The sequence below is a fragment of the Saimiri boliviensis genome, chromosome 3 (assembly GCF_048565385.1).
Source record: "Saimiri boliviensis isolate mSaiBol1 chromosome 3, mSaiBol1.pri, whole genome shotgun sequence".
NCBI classification, from domain to species: Eukaryota; Metazoa; Chordata; class Mammalia; order Primates; family Cebidae; genus Saimiri; species Saimiri boliviensis.
In genome coordinates, this window is record NC_133451.1 from 87,407,498 (window position 1) to 87,424,389 (window position 16,892).

The 16,892-nt window shown below is 37.6% G+C and overlaps 1 protein-coding gene across 14 annotated transcripts in view; it reads left to right on the top strand.

The window, feature by feature from the left end:
* PDLIM5 (PDZ and LIM domain 5) overlaps positions 1-16,892 on the top strand; it is a 217,532-nt gene that overhangs the window by 39,927 nt on the left and 160,713 nt on the right. The gene's annotated exons all lie outside the window — the stretch shown is intronic.

Below are 16,892 nucleotides of genomic sequence, written 5' to 3' on the forward strand. Positions count from 1 at the left end.
ACATTTTTGTGTGGATGGATGTTTTCATTGCTCTTAGGTATAGACCTAGGAGAGGAATTACTGGGCCATGTGGTAATTCTATGTTTTACTATTTAAGGAACTATGAGACTATTTTCCAAAGTGCGTGCACCATTTTACTTCCTACCAGCAATGTATGAGGGCTGCACTTTCTCCACATAACATGGCAACACTTGTTATTGTCTGTAGTCATCTTGGTGAGCATGAAGTGGTGTCATTATGGTTTTATTGGCATTTTCTTGATGGCTAATAATACTGAGAATCTTTTTATGTGCCTGTTGGACATTTGTATATCTTGTTTGGAGAAATTGCTATCTGGATCTTTTACCTGTTTAAAAATTGTGATATTTATCTTTTTATTATAGAGTGGTTAGTTTTTAAAAACTATATTCTAGATACAAGTCCCTTTCATATAGATGATTTTCTTTCATTCTGTGGATTATCTTTTCATTTTTTTGATGGATTTTATTTATTTATTTTTGAAGCAGAGTCTCACTCTGTCATTCAGGGGCTGGAGTACAGTGGTGAGATCTCAGCTCACTACAACCTCAGTCTCTGAGCTTATTACATGATCCTACCACTTCAGCCTGCCGAGTAGCTGGGACTATAGGTGCATGCCACCATGCCTGAATAATTTTTTAAAAAAAATTTTTGGTAGTGATGGAGTTTCATCGTGTTGCCCAGGTTAGTCTCAATGACCCTTTTAATCACTGAATAATATTTAATTTCTTGAATTTATGATAATTTTTAAAACTCTATGCCATAAAGATGATACTTTAGTATTATAAAAGCTACTGCTTTAAATATCCTGCAGCCTTCTTTGTTAATTTCCTTAGGATAAACCAAGAGGTATAATTATTGGGGCCAAAAGTTTATGTATTTTTGATTATTGCTAAAATGCCCTCAAGAAAGATTATACTGCCACAGCAGGAGCATTTGAGAGAGTCCAAAAATGTTTATATGTGTACATTTTCTATAGACTATTGTAATCCGCTTTCTCATTGTATACATTAGGTTTTGACTACATACTTACCTTGACTCCAGACTACTTTCATATCTTACAGGTTGGTATAATTTTTCTCTCCCTCTAATACATGTTTCTCATACATTGCTAAGCCTTTTTTTTTTTTTTTTTCCCTCCAAGACAGGCTCTCATTGTGTCACCCAGGCTGGAGTGCAGTGGTCTGATTGTAGCTCACTGTAGCCTTTCCTTCCTGGGTTCAAGTGATCCTCCCACTTCAGCCTCCCAAGTAGTAGGGACTGTCGGCATGCACTACCACATGTGATTAATTTTTGTTCTTGTTATTTTTTTTCTGGAGATGGAGTCTTGCTCTGTTACCCAGGCTGGTCTCCAACTCCTGGCCTCAAGCAGTCCTCCCATTTTAGCCTCCCAAAGTGTTGGGATTACGAGCTTGAGCCACTATGCCCAGCCAGGACTTTTATAACTATATTTCTTCATGCTTTTCAGAACATATACCTTGACATTTCTATATATCTTTTAAGGCTTCAATCAATGTGGCCCTCCTCAATGAAATCTTTCTCAATTTCAACACTTAAGTACAAATTTATCCTGAGCATTCACTAAATTTTTTTTTTCAAGATGAAGTTTCACTCTGGTGGCCCAGACTGGAGTGCAATGGTGTGATCTCAGCTCACTGCAATCCCTGCCTTCTGGGATCAGGCAATTCTCCTGCCTCAGCCTCCCGAGTAGCTGGGATTATAGGCACCTGTCACCACACCTGGCTACTTTTTGTATTTTTAGTAGAAACAGGGTTTTACCATGTTGGCCAGGCTCGTCTCAAACTTCTGACCTCAAGTGACCTACCTGCTTCGACTTCCCAAAGTGATGGGATTCAGGCATGACGCACTGTGCCTGACCACATGTTTTTTGTTTTTGTTTTTTCTGAGACAGAGTCTCGCTCTGTCATTCAGGCTGTAGTGCAATGGCATGATCTCAGCTCACTGTAACCTCTGCCTCCCAGCTTCAAGCAATTCTCCTGCCTCAGCCTCCAAAGTAGCTGGGACTACAGGTGCACTCTGCCACGCCCAGCTAGTTTATTTGTATTCTAGTGGAGACAGGGTTTCACCATGTTAACCAGGCTGGTCTCCAACTCCTGAGCTCATGCAATCTTCCTGCCTCAGCTTCACAAAGTGCTAGGATTACAGGCGTGAGCCACAGCACCTGGCCCAACCACATGTTATATATTCATCACTGAATTCTAAAACTGACCACTGTTTCTGGCATATAATAGTGGTTCTCCTTACCACTAACTTAATTATGCTTGAACCAAATCAGGTTTCTCATCAGTAGTCAGTATTATATTCTACAGTATATCTTTCATAGTAATATGGTGTTCAACTTTAAAAGCTTATTAATTGTGATCATATTCCTACCAGAATTATACTATAAAGGTTCTACTTGTGTTTGTGAACATATGTGACAACAACATACATGTTAAAATAGTTTGTTTCCGAGTTTTATAATATCTGATGACACAACTGTATAAGCATGATATTTTACTGTTTAAAATTTCAAAGTATCCTGTTAAACTTTTATATTTTTCTTAAGATTTCCTGTTAAGTTGCAGTAACTTTGTATCATAAATTGACCTTAACAACATCTCCTGTTAGATAGAATGACAAAATTAAAATGGAGGTGACTAAAAAAAAAAAAAAAAAAAGTTTGACCACTTTGAAGATGAAGTGCATATGCTAGAAACAGGGATGGTATACTTTGTGATCATGGAAGGCCTCCCTGCAGAAGTGACTTTTGAGCTGCAACTGGAATGGTAAGAAGATCATGATGCGAATTGCTAAGGACAGCGCCCCACTCCCTTAAACCATTCAAGGGAGGGAGGAGGTCCTCAGTGAGGAATAACTCATGCTTTCCAGTGAGGTACACCCCAGAAGCGAGGCTTGCAGGTACAAAAGTTCCTAAATTCATGTATGATATAGTTGCAGAGAGTTTCCAGTTTTCATGGAGCTTTGTGAGCTTGAAAGATGACGGTTTGAAAGAGGACCATGGACTAGTTGCCAGAGGGGTCTTCCTGAATAGCCTGCTCTGTGGAGGAACTTCAGGACTTTTGTGTGTCCTGGGGAGAGCGCAGAGAGGAGAGAAAACTCTTAACAATGACTAAGATTGAATTTCCCTCAATTCAGAGGAATGGGGACTTCAAAGTCAGCTTCATTAAAGAATGTGTGACATTTCTTGGGAAAAAAAAAGTTTAGCATTTATTTGTCCATCTACCCTAGGCTTACAGATTTGTTCATCAAGCAGCAAAAACCGATGATTTACATGTAACTAATTGTTTTGAAAATTTTTAAAAATCTGAGTCATTTGACCTGTAAGTAGAAATGAATGTATTACTCACTTTGTAGATAAAAACAAAAATAATTTTAGAATTATTTTGGAAGTCTTATTAAATTGATGATTATATTCGAGATTATTTTAATGACAGTCAGTACAAGTTTTTTTCCAGGTGAAATCTGGGGATTGCTTTATTCCTCTTGTACGTTGAATAGCACTAATGCATTAAGTTGAATCATTTGGGGGGCTGCTTTGGCCAGCAGACTAATACCCAGAAAATACACACTTTTTTTTTTTTTTTTTTTTTTTTTTTTGAGACAGGGTCTCACTCTGTTGCCCAAGCTAGAGTGCAGTGGTACGATCTCTTTTCCCTGCAGCCTCCACCTCCTGGGCTCAAGTAATCGTCTCACCTCCACCTCTCAAATAGCTGGGACTACAGTTGTGCACTACCATGCCTGGCTAATTTTTACATTTTTTGTAGAGACAGGGTTTTGCCATGTTTCCCAGACTGGCCTGGAACTCTTGGTCTCACATTCCAGTCTGCTTGCCTTGGCCTTCTGAAGTGTTGGGATTACAGGCGTGAGCCACTCCGCCCAGCCCAGATGCACATTTGACCTAATGAACTGACAATTCACTGCCAACTTTAGGTTCCATTTGACTTAATCCTAAAAATGAGAGCATAAGTAGATAACAGCCTGTACATTGAACTAGTTCCAGAAATATTTGATTTATCCAGAATTATTTTTTTCATTATAGTGTAGTTGCCCTGTAAGTGATGGTAGTACATAAAAAGCATTAAAGTTTGAGATTTCCTGATTTTGAAGGTTTATGCCAAGCAAGTTTGACTTAATGTTTATACCAAATGGGTGAATTGTGATTTAAGAATTGCTTAAGACTATACTTGAGTACAGTTTTCATTTTTTGAAGGCTGCTTTATGTGTTATTCTTTGTCCTGTATATTATCTATCTCAAAAGAGGGGATTGTAAATGGATTGAATTGAATTAATACTTTTTTTTTTGATGGCTTATATATCCCTAATGATTTTGCTTAGCATTATGAAGGCATGTCTTAACAGTAATCTACTTGCTATCAGTAAAATCTTTCTGCTTAGTATTTTAAAGTCGAGAAGATAATTAATTGATTTTTCATCCTAATAGTAATGACTACTTTCTATTTAGAAAGGTGAAAATAATAATTCAGACACCTAATTAAGTATCCTAATAGGGGTAAAAAGTAGAAGAAGGACTTACACTCATTGAACTATATAAAACATGATGTGATATGATTATTGATTTTATATAAAATTCATTTTGGAAAAGTAAATTGATTATGCTTATTTTTTAAGATATCTTTTGAGGCCACCTTGACATTGCTATTAGAGAAATAAAGGGAAAAACATCTATATGAACTATTTTATTATAAAGCTTGTTTGCAGTTTGGTTTGTCTTTTGTACATATCATCAAAAAGATTTATGTAGACAGAATGAAACAGCTTCATTTAAAAAGCTGAAATGTTTTGTGTTAGCTGTGTGTGAATGATATATTGTAGTGGAGAAGAATGTATATCTAATGGCTATCCTGTAGTTCAAATCATAGAAGATTTTGGGCCACTGTGAGCTACCAACATTTTTCTCTTTAAAACTGCCAGATTGAATGGGTAGCTAGGTGCTGGACAGCATGTAGCTGTTTAAGAAGACTTTCAATGCTGAGAGAAGGAACTCCAGGATACCTGTTCCTAAGGGAAGTTTTAACTTGTTCCATGTCCTGAGAGGAAAAGCTACATTGTTATATCTGTTGTTGGGAAATCCTTTCTGAAGAACCAAAGCCACTGCTTAGCTAAACCTAGATGTTCAGCCAATAATCCAAATGAGGACTGAGCTGAGTTTTTGAGTCAGGGCTGGTCAGTGAGAAACCGAATATTTATGCTTTAAAAAGCAGGCTCATTTGGATTGTACCTGCTGAGGGATGCTAGTGTAACATTTATTCCTTATTCAAATTTAGTGGCTAAATTTAAAATCACTTCCCCAGAAGTGATTGCAGAAGTCTTTCACACATGACTGAAAATGAAAAATAAACATATTTAATAGAGATGCTTTTGTGTTTTTATATATTTCATTTAAAAAATGCTTTGCTATTGTAATGACATAGTCCCAACTCAGAACTTTCCCACATATGGGTCTTATTTCTGCCTAGCTAACACTTGGACTCTGAAGAATTAATCTGGTTGACTCCTAGACTAGTTGAGATATACATGTTACTTCTTCTCAAAATACCTTGTATTGAAGAAGTAGCCCATTTTTGAGAATTGTATTTAAGTACTGAAATTTTACTAATTATTTAATTACTTTCTATCCTAACTTCACAAGGCAACAGTTGCATTTTTGTTGTTGTTGTTCACTGCTGTATTGCCATTTCCCATTGCCTTTTTGGTATTTAATGGATATGTACAGAACGGGTGAATGCATGCATGGATCCACTGTAAGATGAAAAAGGGAAACTGATGTGGGAGGGAAGATGTCTGAATATTAAGTAAAATTTGAAGGCTTTTTTTTTTTTTTCTCCTCTTACATTTGTGTTTTGGAAAAATAGGTTTTTTAATCCTTGATGTGTGACTCTTCACAAAGCAATTAAATTTTTGTTAAAGGCTATTTTCAGTTCATTATGTGACTTCATAATTATAATTATCTGATATTTTATTCTCATTTAGCAGATTGCTCAAACAATAGGTATAAAAGCTGTTAATGGTAAAAATATAGCTGTTAATGGTAAAAGTGTAAACCAAAAATTATTTTATGGAAGTATTTAGGGTTGGGCATTGTGGTCTACTTTAGTAGGTAGATCACATATGAATGAGAGCTTGAATACTTTCAAAACAATTTGAGATAAGATTGGTTAGACCAAATGGTCACCAAAGGGAGGGGGGTTTCGTCATGTTGTCAGGCTGGGCTTGAACTCCTGAGCTCAAAAAATCTTTAGCCCTGCATAGTGCTGGGATCACAGGCATGAGTGACTGTGCCCTGTCAAATTTTATGGCATTAAGGGCATAAAATATCATCTTTGCCATTCCAGTGTAGTGCTAATCAGAGTGCTGCCTGTGTATTTGTCAGTTTATGACAATGTAAGTTCAGAAACTGAGAGTAAGAATTTAGAAATTTTTAACAGTAATTTTATGTCTGTTGAATCTAATAATAAGAATTTGGGGCCTGTATTTTATAGTTTTTTAGAGTTCATTTTTCTGATAACTTGGGTTTTTGTCATATTTTACTGAAGTATTGGCCTGAAACAGATTGGAGTTCTTAAAAGACTGACAATCTTCACAGTTTGAGAAGCTGTGCTCTCTATTATTTGATTTTTCAATCATATTTGAGCTCTTTTTATTCCTCCCTCACTCAGTCAACCTCCCTCTTCTCAGAGAGAGACTTCCATCATCATTCATCAAGGGTGGCATACCAAGGAAGATCTTCCCTCCAAAATAAAAATATTGGGAGGAAATAGTGATATCCATCAGGGACAGGAGAAAAACTTGGAAGGCTGCCTTCTTTCCTCTCTGGATGAGCCTACTACTGGGGTTATGGAGTAAAGTTCAGTAGGAGAACTGCAGAGATTTATAAAACGAAGAAAGGAAACTGGGGGCTTTGCCCTTTTCTGCTAGTTTTCTCTCTTCCTTCCCTTCTTTTTCTTCATTTCTCTCCCCTTTTCCTTTCTTCCTCCTCAACTTGTGCTTCCTTGTCTCTCTTCCCTTTTTGTCTAGGTGTTTGGAATTTGTGACTGAGGAAATTTGTTTTGAAGCTTGTGTGATGTTTGGACATACCTGTGTTTCTCTTGGAAGCTAGAAGAGACTTCCTGAGAGTTAATCAGAGTAGCCATCTAGAGTTAGGCTTTAAGAGAGAGAAAATTCACTCCTGACTTATCCAGCCTACTTAATATTTAAGTAGGAAGAACAGATAGTGGAATTGACGGAATCAACTGTTGAAGAATAAAATGTGCAGTGTATCAAATTATCTCAGGAGAGAGGATGGCAATGATGTGTAGGGTGGGTGGCAGCCCAGATGGTGGTCATGAGATGAGGTTTGGAGTCACACTTCCTGGGTTCCAGCCCCAGCCCTGTGATCCTTAGCTCTGTGCCCTTAGGCTGGCAACTTAAGTTCTCTCCATCTTGTTTTCTCAGTTATAAATTGAGGATAATAGTATCTACTGGATAGGATTTTTATGAGATTAAACAAGTTAAGGCTGGGTGAGGTGGCTCACACCTGTAATCCAAGCACTTTGGGAGGCCAAGGTGGGTGGATCATTTGAGGTCAGGAGTTCGAGACCAGCGTGACCAACATTGTGAAACCCTGCCTCTACTAAAAATACAAAGATTAGCTTGACATGGTGTTGTTACTCACCTGTAATCCCAGCTACTCAGGAGGCTGAGGCAGGAGAATTGCTTGGACCCAGGAGGCGGAGGTTGCAGTGAGTTGAGATCACACCACTGCACTTCAGCCTGGGTGATGGAGTGAGAGTTCATCTCAAGAAGAAAAAAAAAAAGTGAATATATGTAAAACATCTAACTTTCCAGGTAGCATATTGAAATAGATGTCTTTGTGATTGTTGCCACTGGTGTAGGTACTAGCCATATATTTTGCGGGGTGAGTTTTTGGTGAAGTTTTTACCTTTCTAGTTTGTTATTTTGAAAATTTTGTTGTTTTTAATTAGTAGACAGAACATTTTTGATAGTAATTGTCTTTCCGTTTTCAAGTTTAGAGTTATAGGAGGATGTTGGATATTGCTTAAATTCTTTCCCATTTCCTCCTGGAATTGATAGTCACAAAACAGAGGCATAGAAAGGTAAATTATTGGGGTGGCAAACAAGTTGCTTTATATAGTCTATACTCCCCCACCTCCCCCACCACTTTTTTGCTTAAACTGCTGAGCAAACTCAGGACAATTATTCGGTGACTTGTATACTCCTATTTGAAAATAGCCTTTTGGAATATTAATTCAGTATTTAAATTAGTGCTACAAGAGGATTTCATAATCTGTCTTTAGCCAGTAAAATTTTTGAGTGACCTGGATATTTTTCACTGACCTCTCTTAAATATCACTATTTTACAATAGCCTTTCATCGTGTAGTAGGAAGGTGGTTTTGATAGTACAGCTTCACATTAGGACAAGAACAGCAGTAATACTGTGCAGTTCGTGTATGAATTTATTTTAGAGAACTTCCAAAATTCTCCTCCTACATGTTTCTCATCCTATCTGTCAGTTGGCCACCAAAATTATTTCTTTCATTGCCAATCAAACCATTTAGTTTCTGATGATAGTCCTGTTTTAAAAGACCCACACATCTGATTTATTTTCCAATTTTGATACCTCAGACTTTTTTCTCTATCAAATGCAAGAAAGGTCATTTGAACATCTAACTGTAGATCACTCAGAGTTCTGCCCCTTTTATATTCTCACTCTGTTCTGCTTGTTTCTGTTAGCTCATAAACAGCAGGTTGTGATTTTGGCTAGTGTCAAGTTACTTAACATGAGCTTACATTTATTATATGCAGAATGATATGGAAATTGATCATGTTTAGCTCTCAAATCTTTTTATTACCATTTGGAGTCAATACTATTACATCTGTATGGGATAATTTAAATATCCCGTGTAGAAATAACTTACAATACCCTAGATAATCAGAATTCTGTCTGGCCTAGGAGACCTCCTCCTCTCTTGTTTCTTTCATTTACTAGTGTTATCACAGTCTAATAGAAAGGTATTTTAGTATTTTCTTTTAAAATTAAGTTTATTATTCATTTTAATAATATAAATCCAGGTTCCTGCTAGCTAGATTGAAGCTCATATTTCATTTTGTAGCATTTTCTACAAAAAAGCAAAAAAAAAAACATGTCTGTGATCTGATTGAAATCACTGTGATGTGTAGTGAGAATCAGAACTTCATGGTTGTACTACTTTCGTGGAGAAAGGCTACCATATGTAATTGAAATTGTGTAATGGTGCTCTTGTGTCTGGTCATTTATGCACCAGTAACTTGTTCAGTACATAATCTGTTTCTCATTTTCAGATTCATATGTCTCCGGTTCAGTACTCAGGGCTTGTGGTTGTCTGCCTTGTGTTTAGACATACGCAGGAATCTCATTACTTTGCAATGAAATCCTTTTTATTTTTGGAATGTTCTGAATGTTTCCAAACTCTGAACTGTGCTGAGTATTGAAATCTTTCTTTTTGGAACTTGCACTCATGGACCATAGTTCTTATCCAGAGGATTATTAGATTCCTGGGTCCTCACTGAGACTTTCTAAACCAGGATCTCTTACAATGAGTTAGCATAGTCTGTATTTTACAACAGTGCCCTGAGAGATTTTAAAGAGATAGAGCGGTGGAGTGGTGGAGGGGGGACCAAACCAAAGTGTTTTTCTTATTTTTATACTATTCAGCACAGCGCTTCTGACACTACATCTGTGGGGATATTTCCCCATACACCAATGTATTGCAATTCAATTCTGACACTACCTACTTGGAGATAGATTTAGATCTTACAGATTGAGGGTTCAGTCCCACAAGACTGCTCCACATTTCAGATGTCAGTCTTAAGTCACTTTTTTTTTTTCTCTCGAAACAGTTTTGCCCTGTCACCCAGGTTAGAGTGCAGTAGTATGATCTCGGTTCACTGCAGCCCCGCCTCCTAGGTTCAAGGGATTCTCATCTCAGCCTCCCGAGTAGCTGGGATTACAGGTGTTTGCCACCACCATGCCCAGCTGAGTTTTGAATTTTTAGTAGACATAGCGTTTCACCATATTGGCCAGGCTGGTCTCAAACTCCTTGCCTCAAGTGACCTGCCCATCTCAGCCTCCCAAAGGGCTGAGATTACAGGCAGAAGCCACCATGCATGGCTGGAAGTCACCTATATTTCTGACCAACTGGCTATCAATTGGTGGGTCCCATGACTTCCTCCTTGGGTTTGATTAATTTCTAGCAATGCTCACAAAACTCAGGGAAACACTTTTCTTACATTTACCCATTTATTATAAAGGATATTATAAAACATTACAGACGAACAGCCAGATGGGAGAGATGGACAGGGCAGGGAATATGAAAAGGGAAATAGAGCTTCTATTGCCCTTTCTGGGAACCACCCTCCAGGCACCTCCATGTGTTCAGCTGTCCATCTGAACACAGTCCTCATGGGTTTTTAAAGAGGCTTCATTATGTAGTTATGATTGCTTACATCATTGGCCATTGGTGATCAACTCAAATTTCAGCCCCCTTCCCTTCCTGGAAGTTGGAGGTGGGGCTGAAAGTCTCAACCTTCTCATCATGCCTTGGTCTTTCTGGTGACGGGCCTCCATCCTGAAGCTCTCTGGGGTCCCCAGCCACTGTCATCTCATTAGCATACAAAAGACAGTTGTATCATTAAGGGATTTCAAGGATTTTAGGAGCTGTAAGGCAGGAAAGTGAACCAAATATATATTTCATAGTATCACAAATTTTGATCAGTCAAGTGGAGGAATTACTGCTCTGTAAAACATTTGTTTTACAAAATCACTTGTTTTACAGCGCAGTAATTCAACAGTTGGTAGTATTGATTTATGGTGTACACAAGGAAATTCCTTTATAGATTCTAGATTTACCTGCAATTTCTGGTAGCGAATTCTTGTTCTCTTTAACAGAAATGGCTGTACCCTTATCCTTATATTTGAATGCTTGTGGGCTGTTACTCTGAAGGGCAGAAGTGATCTGATTCATCAAAGCACTGTTGTAATGAGTGAGAGAGTATGAATCAGCATACAGTGTGCTGGAGAAATACTCTGCCAGGCAAACCAGAATCTTGCTCCTCTGCTCCTTCACTCCCTCCCTGGTATAGACTTTGCTCAACTGGGAACGGTGACATTGCTTAATAGATTTTCCCTAACTGCTGTCAGCACCCTGCCCTCTGCCAAGCCCAGTATTATCCAGAGCACAGGAACACATGATGCACCACTGCAATAGAACAAGAATCTTCAGTATTGCTTCAGTTTATTTTACTTCGTTTTAAAAAAGAAAAAGAAGCAAAGAGGCACTAACATAAGAACATTTCCTTTCCATTCCTAGCTGCTGTTTTTGATTGTGTATTTGATTTCTTTATAGGAAATAAAACATCTAGAGTTAAATCAATGCTTTGTGATGAGAGATCAGAGAGCTAGAAGTGATCTACTAACATTTGGTGCTGTCTTGATAAAAGTCAATTGTGTAGACTGGCATACTGGGCAAAAAATAAATAAATAAACCAAAGATTGCGAAAAAAGGTACAGGAAACTTATAAGTGGTATTGGTGGAAGTTCTGAACTAAACAAAGAGCTGGAAGGAAAACGCTCTTTAGGAGGTCAGAAACTTGGCTCCTTGGGTCAAGTGTTGATGGGCCTTGGTTCTGAAAGGCTACAGCTGTAGAAAGGAGTCTGTTGCCATATGTCCTGGGGCTGGAATGGACTGAAGATTTCCTCATCCTCTCTATGGGATAGTAGAACATACTTAGTAGAAAATGTACTGATAGGAGGAACCAGGAGTTGGCAAGCATGGATTTCTTGAAAACAATCTGGCATCCAGGAGTAATAGCACATAATATGTACAATCTATTATAAAGAATGAAATCATACTGGTTGTTATGGAAGCATATTGTAAACTTAGATTGTTCAGAAATTATTTATCATCCAATACTGTGCTCTTTATCATAACTTTCAATGGTAAAAACCATTGATTACTTTTGCACCAACCTAATACGACTTTTGGCAGCCTTGCTATCCTTGACTCTCAATTTCCTTGTTACTTTCTCCTTATGCTATAAACACCTTTAATTGCCTGCCATTTCCTGGAAATAGTCATCTTTCACATGTTTTTTGTTTTTGCTTATAGTACATATTTCTTTCCTTTTTTGTTTCTGCAAATTCTAACCCATATTTTATTACTCAAAACAATTATCATCTCTTGAGAAACTGTCTTCATGCCACCAAAGTATATTAGTTGTTCCAGTCTTTGTGTTATTGATGGCTTTTATACATTTCATCATTATATCATAATGGCCCAGATTATCTTTTCTCTTTGCTTGTCCCTCTGCCTGGAATGCCTTCTCTCTGGATATCTACATTGTTCTCTCCTTTACTTTGTTTTGGTCTCTGGTCTCTGTTCAAATGTCACTCTTACCAGAAGTCTTCCCTGACTACCCAAACTTAAAATAGAATCTCTTGGCATTTTCTGTACCCTTTCTCTGCTCTATTTTTCTTTTGTAGTACATTTTTTTACTTCCTGACATTTTATTATAGATTTGTGTTTATTTGTTGGTTTTCTCTTTCCCCCAACTGAGTTAAAGTTCCATGAGTGCAAGGACCTCATTTTGTTCATTGCTGTATCATGCCATGCCTAGAATGGCCTAGCACATAGTAGATACTTAGCAAGTATTTGTTGAATGATAGAATGAATGAATATTTTATTTCTTCATGTATTAGTCAGGGTTCTCTAGAGGGACAGAACTAATGGAATATATACATATATGTATATCTATAAAGGCAAGTTTATTAAGTATTATCGCATGCTCACGAGGTCCCACAATAGGCTATCTGCAGGCCGAGGAGCAAGGAGAGCCAGTTCAAGTTCCAGAACTGAAGAACTTGGAGTCCGATGGTTGAGGGCGGGAAGAATGCAGCACGGGAGAAAGATGTAGGCTGGGACGTTAGGCCAGTCTCTCTTTTCACATTTTTCTGACCAAAACCCAGACCTTTTTGTAATTTTCAGTTTTACTTCTGTATGTTCAAATTTGGTTATTGTTCATTTGGTAGTCCTAATTTTGTTGCTGTTTTAATCAGTTTTGCAACGATCTTGTCTTTTTCATCTTAGACCCAGAGCAGATTTTAACCATTTAATACTAATCTCAAGAATTCTCTCAGTTATTTTAACATTTTAAAATAGGGAAATAGGCCAGCCATGGTGGCTCACACTTGTAATCCCAGCACTTGTTGGGGCTGAGGCAGGCGGATCACTTGAGGCCAGGAGTTTGAGACCAGCCTGGCCAACATGGTGAAACCTCATCTCTACTCAAAAAAAATAGGCCAGGCGCGGTGGCTGAAGCCTGTAATCCCAGCACTTTGGGAGGTCAAGGTGGCTGGATCACGAGGTCAAGAGATAGAGACCATCCTGGTCAACATGATGAAACCCCGTCTCTACTAAAAAAAAAAATTAGCTGGGCATGGCGGCACGTGCCTGTAATCCCAGCTACTCAGGAGGCTGAGGAAGGAGAATTGCTTGAACCCAGGAGGCAGAGGTTGTGGTGAGCCGAGATTGCGCCATTGCCCTCCAGCCTGGGTAACAAGAGCGAAACTCCATCTCAAAAAAAAAAAAAAAAAAATACAAAAATTAACTGGGTGTGGTGGTGTAAATAAAATAAGGAAATAAAAATAATACATATGTAGCAATTGGAGAAGAATACAAATTTGTTGCCCACATGAAAAATGAATATTGGTATTAATAACTAGTGAAAAATTGTAAAGTCTACATAAATATTTATCACCTCTAATAATCAAAAGGGGCCCTAGAAACATTCGATCTGACCATCTTCTACAGCTAAATAGAATGAGGCCAGAGATGTAAGTAACTTGCCCACAGTCACAAGATTTGTTAGTGGTAGATAGAACTGGAATTGCTCTCAGGTTTCCTTTATAATATTAAGGATTGCCAGGGCACTTTCATACATAGTTGGTGGAATTATACATGGCCACAAATATTCTGGCTAGCAATCTAGTATCATAGAAATTTTATATGTGCATAACTTTTTATTTACGTTTATTTTTTATTTTCTTCATTTTTAATTTTTGTGAGTACATAGTAGATGTATATGTTTATGGGGTATGTGAGATATTTTCATACAGGCATGCAATACATAATAATCACATCATGGAGAATTATGTCTCCATCCTCCGAGGCATTTATCCTTTGTGTTAGCAAACAGTCCAGTTATACTCTTATAGTTATTTAAAAATGTACAATTAAGTTATTATTGACTATAGCCACTCTGTTTTACTATCAAGTAGTAGGTCTCATACATTCCTTTTAACTGTATTTTCCCTGTCAACCATCCCCCGCAACACACACACACACACACACACACACACACACACACACACACACACCCACACCCCTTCACGACCTTTCCCAGCCTCGGTTAACCATCCTTCTACTCTCTCTGTCAATGAATTCAATTATTTTGTTTTTTTTGTGGTTCCACAAATAAGTGAAAACCTGTTTATCTTTCTGCCTAGCTTTTTTCACTTAACCTAATGAACTCCACTTCCATTCATGTGGTTGCAAATGAGTCTCATTCCGTTTTATGGCTGAATAGTACTCCAGTGTGTTTATGTATCACATTTCCTTTATCTGTTCATCTGTTGATGGACACTAAGGTTGCTTCCAAATCTTGGCTGTTGTGAACACTGCTGCAACAAACATGAAAGTGTAGATATCTTTTCAATAAACTGATTTCCTTTCTTTTGAGTATATAGCTAGCAGTGGGATTGCTGGATCATATAGTAGCTCTATTTTTTTTTTTTTTTTTTTTGGGAGACGGAGTCTTGCTGTGTCTCCAGGCTGGAGTGCAGTGGCTTGATCTTGGTTCCCTGCAACCTGCGCCTCCTGGGTTCAAGTGATTCTCCTGCCTCAGCCTCCTGGGTAGCTGGGACTACAGGTGTGCACCACCACAGCCGGCTAATTTTTGTAACTGTAATTTTAGTAGAGATAGGGTTTCACCATTTTGGCCATGATGGTCTTGATCTCCTGTCCTCATGATCTGCCCATCTCGGCCTCCTAAAGTGCTGGGATTACAGGCGTTAGCCACCATGCCCGGCCAGTAGCTCTATTTTTAATTTTAAGGAGCCTTCAAACAGTTGTCCATAGTATTATACTAATTTACATTCCCACCAACAGTGTACAAGTGTTCCCTTTTCTCCACATCCTCACCAGCATTTGTTATTGCCTGTATTTTGGATAAAAGCCATTTTAACTGGGATGAGATGATATCTCATAGTTTTGATTTGCATTTCTCTGATAATCAGTGTTGAGCACCTTTTCATATGCCTGTTTGCCATTTACGTGTCTTTTGAGAAATGTCTGTTCAAATCTTTTGCCAGTTTTTAAATTGGATTACTAATTTTTTTTTTCATAGAGAGTTGTTTGTCAGGTAGTTTGCATTTTCTCTCATTGTGTGTTTTGCTTCTTCAGTTTTTTTATGGTTTTCTTCATTGTGCAGAAGCTTTTAAGCTTGATGTGATTTCATCTGTCCATTTTATGGTTGGGTTTTGCCTGTGCTAGTAAGGTATTGCTCAAGAAATTTTTGCCCAGACCAACGTCCTGGAGAGTTTCTTCAATGTTTTCTAATAGTAGTTTCATAGTTTGAGATATTAGAGTTAAGTCTTTAATCCATTTTGATTTGATTTTTGTATATGATGAGAGAGAGGTCTAGTTTCATTCTTTTGCTTATGGATATTCTGTTTTCCCAGCACCATTTATTAAAGAGACTGTCTTTTCCCCAGTGTATGGTCTTGGCACTTCTGTCAAAAATGAATTTCTTGTAGGTGTGTGGATTTGTTTCTGTGTTCTCTATTCTGTTCATTGGTTTATATTTCTGTTTTTATGCTAATACCATGCTGTTTTGGTTACTGTAAGCCTGCAGTGTAATTTGAAATAAGATAATGTGATTACTCCAGTTTTGTTCTTTGTGCTAAGGATAGCTTTGGCTATTCCAGGCCTTTCATGGTTTTTTAGGATTGCTTTTTCTATTTCTGTGAAAAATGTCATTGGTATTTTGATAGAGATTCTACTGAATCTGTAGATTGCTTTGGATAGTATGGACATTTTAACAATATTGATTCTTTCAATCCTTGAACATGGAATATCTTTCCATTTCTTCCTGTCCTCTTCCATTTCTTACATCTCCATTTTTTAATTTTCATTGTAGAGCTCTTCTTTGGTTACGTTAATTTGGAGGTTCTTAATTTTTGACTATTGTAAATGAGATTACTTTTTTGCTTTCTTTTTTGGATTGTTCATTTTTGACATATAGAAACGCTATTGATTTTCGTACATTGATTTTGTATCCTGCAACTTTATGAGTGTGTGTGTGTGTGTGTGTGTGTGTGTGTGTGTGTATGTGTATTCTTTAGGTTTTTCCAAATATAAGATCATATCATCTGCAAATAGGATAATTTGCCTTCTTCCATTCCAATTTGGATGTCCTTTATATCTTTTTCTTGTCTGATTGTTCTAGCTAGGATTTCTAGTACTGTGTTGAGTAAGTGATAAAAACGGGCATCCTTGTCATGTTCCAGATTTTAGAGGAAAGGTTTTCAGTTTTCCTCATTGAGTATAATACTAGCTGTGGGTCTGTAATATATGGCTTTTATTATGTTGTGGTATGTTCCTTCTTTCCCCAGTGTTTTTAGGGTTTTTATTATGAAGGGATGTTGAATTTTGTCAAATGCTTTTTCAGCATCAATTGAAATGGTCATATGGTTTTGGTCCTTCATTTTGTTGATATGATGCATCACATTGATTAA